At 35.4% G+C, this 6627-nt stretch overlaps 1 pseudogene; it reads right to left on the bottom strand.

Annotated features, from left to right (window-relative positions):
- Positions 1-4211: 4211 nt before the first annotated feature.
- Positions 4212-4719, bottom strand: LOC106725408 (annotated as a pseudogene).
- Between the last annotated feature and the right edge of the window lie 1908 nt (positions 4720-6627).

Below are 6627 nucleotides of genomic sequence, written 5' to 3'. Positions count from 1 at the left end.
AGTAATGTAGTTTTATGAACAAATAAGACACTTTGATGATCACACCCCCTTAAATATTTCCTTTTACTGCTGTTATCAGTACTCTCTGCCATTATTATATAGTTTTTCACCAATATGCTTGCACAACTCTATATACTAATTATAAAATTATCTACAGGCATATCTTGGATATATTATGGGTTCAGTTCCAGACCACTGTAATGAAGCGAATATCACCATAAAGCTAGTCATGCAAATTGTTTGACTTCCCAGTGCATATAAAGTTATATTTACACTTTAATGTAGTCTATGAAGTATATAATAAGATTATGTCTAAAAAATATGATTATATATAATTAAAAATACTTATATTGCTAAAAAATGCTAAACATCACCTGAGCCCTCAACAAGTCATAATATCTTTTTGGTGGAGGGTCTTACCTTAGTAACATCAAGTATCATTGATCATAGATAACTATCCTATCTAATAAAGACAAAATATGCAAATTGACTGTCACTTCACAACAAAGATGGGGCACCCACAGCCAATAAGGAGGGAATATGCAAATTGATGTGACAAAGATGGAGGTGGCCAGGCCGGGACACTTGCATCGTTGCCATGGTGACAACGCAGGCTTTCTGCCCTGCTCTGGCCGCTCCGGGCCTCTGGGTAGCTTGCGAAGGCGGAAAGGCGGCTCTGGGCCGGAGAGAAGGCAGTGTCAGCAGCCAGGGGAAGGAAGGCCTATTCTTGCACAAATCTTCATGCATCAGGCCTCTAGTAACAAATGTAAAATAATAAAAATGTTTGAACTATTGTGAGAATTACCAAAATGTGATGCTGAGACATAAAGTGAGCAAATGCTGTTGGAAAAATTGGTCAATACAGATTGCCACAAACTTTCAACTTGTAAAAAATGCATCATCTGTGAAGTGCAATAAGGCAAAGCACAATAAAACAAGTTATGCCTGTTTTACAAAACAAGGGTGGACTGCTATATAGACCACTTGTTTGGGTGTGCTTCTCCAAAGAATTCAGGATTCTCAGAAGTAGAATTTCCCTTCCTACATTATAGACATCTTGTGCAGTTCTTCTCCAGCCTCCCTCTGTTAAGCTTCCTTTTTTTAAAAAAGAAAAAATATTTTTATTGATTTCAGAGAGGAAGAGAGAGGGAGAGATAGATATAAATATCAATGATGAGAGAGAATCATTGATGAGCTGCCTCCTGCATGCCCCCCACTAGGGATCAAGCTTGCAACCCAGGCATGTGACCTGACAGGGGATTGAACTGTGACCTCCTGGTTCATAGGTCAACACTCTATCATTGAGCCATGCTTGCCGAGCTGTTAAGCTAGCTTTGATCACAGAAGTTGAGAAATATATTTCTTTTCTTTTTCTCCACAGCGGCATTGTCCAATAGAAATATAATGTTCATCACATATGTGATGTAATATTTTCTAGTAGTCACATTAGAAAATTTAAAATTTTAACAAAATTGTCCAAAGTATTATCCTTTCAACATGTAATCTATATAAAAATTGAGAAAATTATTGCATGACTTAACATTTTTTCTTTATACTAAGTCTTCAAAATCTAGTGTGTACTTTATATTATAACACATCTTGATTTAAATTCTCTATATTTCAAGTGCCCAATAGTCACATGAAGCTTTTGGCTACCCTATTGAAGACTGCAGCTCTACATTATCCCTTTCCTTTGTCACTTATTATTGAGTGGCTGACTTTCTTAATACCATTAGAATGAATGCCTTTTACTTTTGTCTCTCCCCCAGTACCTCTGATGTTCTTTTGAATATTAATCTTTATCCAGGTTTGACCAGGCATGAGATAAATACACCATTTAGAGTAAGAGTTAAAGAAATAAACACAGGTTAAGTAATTTTCAGACTAAACCTCAAGTTTTGTCTGAAGATGTATAATTGTACCTTGGACTTCCTCAGAGCATCCTAGATAAAATTTAGAAGATAGAGTTTCTTAGAATGTAATACATATTCAAATGGTTTTCTTAACTCATTCATTTGACCGACCTATGAAGCCAAAAGTTCTCTCTATCATAAGATAGGTGAGGCTTACAGAAGCAACTCAGCACAACTTATATTTTTATAGATACTACTTAACTGAAATGTCTGCAGGAATGTTATGTGTCTATAAATACATCCATAAGAAGCAACAGTGCATGTAAGGCAGTAAATTGTGGGAAGAGTCAGTGCAGTAGCCAGTGAGACTGGATATGAAAAAGGGAGGGCAGTTCATGATCTATAGCAGTGATGTTATATTATAGCAGTGATGGCGAACCTATGACACGCGTGTCAGAGGTGACACGCAAACTCATTTTTTTGGTTGATTTTTCTTTGTTAAATGGCATTTAAATATATAAAATAAATATCAAAAATATAAATCTTTGTTTTACTCTGGTTGCAAATATCAAAAAATTTCTATATGTGACACGGCACCAGAGGTAAGTTAGGGTTTTTCAAAATGCTGACACGCCGAGTTCAAAAGGTTCGCCATCGCTGATCTATAGATTAGAATATATTAGGTATCAATGATAAATGGTTGTCTATAGCCATTCAGGTTACTGACAGTCATGATCCTAAAGTCCTTCTATCTCTACTAAACTGCTGAAAAATATTTTGTGAAAGGCTGGTTAGTCATGCTATGAGTGCTATGGGACACAGAGGAGAATAATAAAAATAAAACTAGTATATTTCCCATGTCTGTTTTCTAAGCTGAAATTTTGTTATAAATTTATCTCATGGGTGAAACACAACAATTTAATACTAGATATTTTGAAATAATTTTAAGACTTCTTTTAAAAAATACACATAAATCTGCTCATGAACCAAAAGAATTTCCCAATATTAGGATCTGTGTGAGCATTCTATGTGGACATATATATGTGTTAACTACTGTTATTTATGATTTTAAGAGGACAAAAATATATTTGGCTATTTTTTAAAAGTCTGCAAAATCTTTTGATTTATACCTGTAAAACAGAATAGAATACCTACTGCAGTGAAAAGCTGGACAAGATGCCTGAACAAATAGCTTTCTTCATGCCTTATTTTGCCTTGCTTTTTTAAACTTCTTCTTAAATTGAAATTTTTATGAAGAAATAAGGCCCTAATAGGCACATTTCAATTGACACTTTAAACACTTTGAAACTGACTGAGCATTATTATTTATCATTTATCTTTTGGTTTAAAAATTGGAAGAAGCAGAACAAAACAGATGGCGATGGACATTTGCAATCATCCCTCATCTGTGTTCTTAATGCCTCATCTATGGCAGCGACTTCTGACTTCCACGTCTTAGAATTGTTTCTCAATTATACCAGAGTCATTATTTTGTTGGAAACTATCAATTGTGTGAAAGATACAGCTTATACATCTCAAATAACATCTCAGATCATAAGGGACCAAGAAAGTTGGTCTTACAAGGCAATTAACTGTTTTATCCTTCATGAATTAACAATCTAGTTCTCAACATATCCAATCTAGTTGATTATTTCTACTTGCAGCCTAATACTTTGTCCTCAGACTACTGTCTTGTAAAGGATAATTGAAGACATTTACACATATCTTGCTAGCAAGAACATTGCTCTTATTGTTATGGAAAAATTCCAATCCAATGTGATTTATATTGCATAATATCATGTAGCCATATCAAAAGCACTTTGCTTAAAAATAGAGGAAAATTACTGCAGTTGGAGTTTATAGAAGGAAAAGGTCATGGATAATCACTGTCAAAGAGAGCAGTTAGCTTATTTTATGTTTGCTCCAACCAAATTAAGCCTGTTTTCTCTTGGAAGTGGTTAACACACAATGAAAGCAACTCTGTCAAATATGTGTTGCGTGGCCTTATTCAGACACCAATTGGCTTCTTAACTCAGGGTTCCACTTTTCACCTTGTTGGATGTAATGCCAAAGAAAAACAGCATTTTGAAATTCAATTTTGCTTTCTCTACCTCCTGTGAATCAAAACAAGACATACAATTTTATACAAAGGGAGGACAAGTTTCCACAGGAAAGTAATAAAATTTATAATCATCATTTATTCAAATTATAGTTTTTGAACACCTATATGCCCCAGTTTAAAATCATGTTCATGAACTTTGTGATTCAATTATAATTATTTGGATAATTCTGACATCAGCCTTACAAATTAAAAAAGTATTTCAAGTCACTCTATTTTATTTCCATTTTAAACATTCAGGTGCAAAATTTTGATATTTGGAATTAGGCGGCTGGACTCAGTTTAGATGATCCCAATTTTGTTGGCAACATCCAAAGCATCATAGTCAGGAGCCAGTTGAACACATGCCTTCTTCTCGCCATCAGGCCTGATCAGGAGACCTTGGCCACATCAATGTCATAGAGCTTCTACAAACCCTGTTTGATCTGGTGCTTGTTGGCCTCGACATCACAATGAACACAAGTGAATTGTTGTCTTCTACCTTCTTCATGGCTGACTCGGTAGTCAGGGGGAATTTGATGATGGCATAGTGGTCAAGCTTGCTTCTCCTGGGTGTACTCTTTGAGGATATTTAGGCTGCCTTGGCAGCCTTAGTGTCTTTGGCCATTGGAAGGTGGGTGATGTGCAGATCTTCTTTATTTTGTGGCTGTGGACGCCTTTCAACACTGCTTTCTTTGCCTTCAAAGCCTTTGCTTTGGCTTCAGCTTTGGGAGGGGCAGGGGCTTCCTTCTTAGCTGTCAGCACCATCTTCGTAAAAAGCTAAAATGTATCTTTATTGTTGAAAGAGGACCCATTTTTTTGTCCCCCATTGACCCTTTCTACCCACACGGGTGCCTTCCCCCTAGGCCTTCACCACACTATTATCCGTGTCCATGGGTTATGCATATAAGTTCCAAAGATGTTCAAGATAATTCTGAAGATAAATGTTTGTATTTTCTAAACACTGTGCTGAAACAATTGGGTATTCATATCAAAAATAATGAATGTTGGCCCAGATCTAACATTATCTTAAGAAAACTAAGTTAAGCCCAGCTTGCATGGCTCAGTAGTTGAACATCGACCTATGGACCAAGGGGTCACAGTTTGATTCCTGGTCAGGTCACATGCCCAGGTTGTGACTAGATCCCCAGTGTGGGGCATTCAGGAGGCGGCCAATCAGTGATTGTATCTCATAACTGATGCTCCTTTCTCTCTCTCCCTCTCCTTTCTTCTCTAAAATTAATAAAAATATATTTTAAAAAAATTAAGTCAAAATGATTAGTAGACTTTTAGGTCTTAGAAGACCTATGTTTTAGAAGGAAACATTAAAAAGCTCTTTGCAAATTGAGATAGGCAACTATATCTTAGGTAAAACACGGAAAATAAAACTATAAAAGAAAAAATTAGATAAATTGGACTTCGTCAAAATTTTAAAAATATGCTTTTAAAAAGACACTATTAAAAATAATGACATGCACAGATTAGGGAAAAATATTTTTAAAACTCATATTTGAGAAAGGACTGGTCTGCAGAGTATACAAATAGTTCTTTCACAACTCAGCAATAAGAAAACAAACAATCCAGTAAAAATGGGCAGAGATTTGTACAGACACTTCACCAGAAAAGATAAATGGATAAATGGATCTTCATTCATTGCAGCACATGAATAAAAAAGCTGAAAATCATTAGTCATTAGGGTGATGAGAGATGCAAATTATAATCACAATAAGTTATTACTAAGCACCTGTTAAAATAAACTCAATTAAAAAAAATAAATGGCAATAACAAGTGTCTACAAATGTATATGCAAGCCAACTGGTATTCTCGTATATTGCCAATGGGGATGCAGAATTGATGTAGCCACTTAGGAAAACAGTTTGGCAACTTCTTCTGAAGTTAAATATTTACTTATATTATTCAGCAATCTCACTCTTAGGTATTTACCCAAGTGAAATAGAAACATATGTTCACAGAAAAGGCATACACATTTTTTCTAGTGGATTTATTACCAAAATTGGAAATAAACCAACTTTTCATCAAGTGAAGAATGGATAAATAAACTGTGGTACATCTGTAAGCTGAAACACTAATAAAAAATCATACCTAGTAAAGGAGCTACTGATAGTAATTCCACATTGATGAATCTAATAATGCTATGTGAAAAAATTCAGGATCAAACAGCTATTTGCTATATGGTTCTATTTATATGATATTCTGGAAATATCAAAACAGTAGGGACTGAAAACATATCAGAGTTTGCCAGGAGCTGTGGCTGAGAGTAGGGGATTGGCTCCAAATAAACATGGACAATTTTTGGTGTGAAGAAAATATTCTGTATCTTCATCATAGTGGTTATGTAACTGTACGTATTTATCAATATTCATAAAATTGTACACAGAAAAAGGTAGTTTTTACTGTTTGTAAATTATAATTCAATAAACTTAACTTTAAAAAGAAAAGAGGATGGCCCAGCCGGTGAGGTTCAGTGGTTGAGTGTCGACCTATGAACCAGGAGGTCACGGTTCAATTCCTGGTCAGGGCACATGCCTGGGTTTGGGGATTGATCTCCAGTAGGGGGCGTACAGGAGGCAGCCAATCATAAATGGTTCTCTCTCATCACTGATGTTTCTATCTCTCCCTCTCCCTTCCTCTCTGAAATCAATAAAAATATATTAA

This window comes from Myotis brandtii, unplaced genomic scaffold (genome assembly GCF_000412655.1).
Source record: "Myotis brandtii unplaced genomic scaffold, ASM41265v1 scaffold103, whole genome shotgun sequence".
NCBI lineage: Eukaryota > Metazoa > Chordata > Mammalia > Chiroptera > Vespertilionidae > Myotis > Myotis brandtii.
The sequence above is the reverse complement of the archived record's forward strand: the minus strand, read 5'-3'. Positions and strand labels throughout refer to the sequence as shown.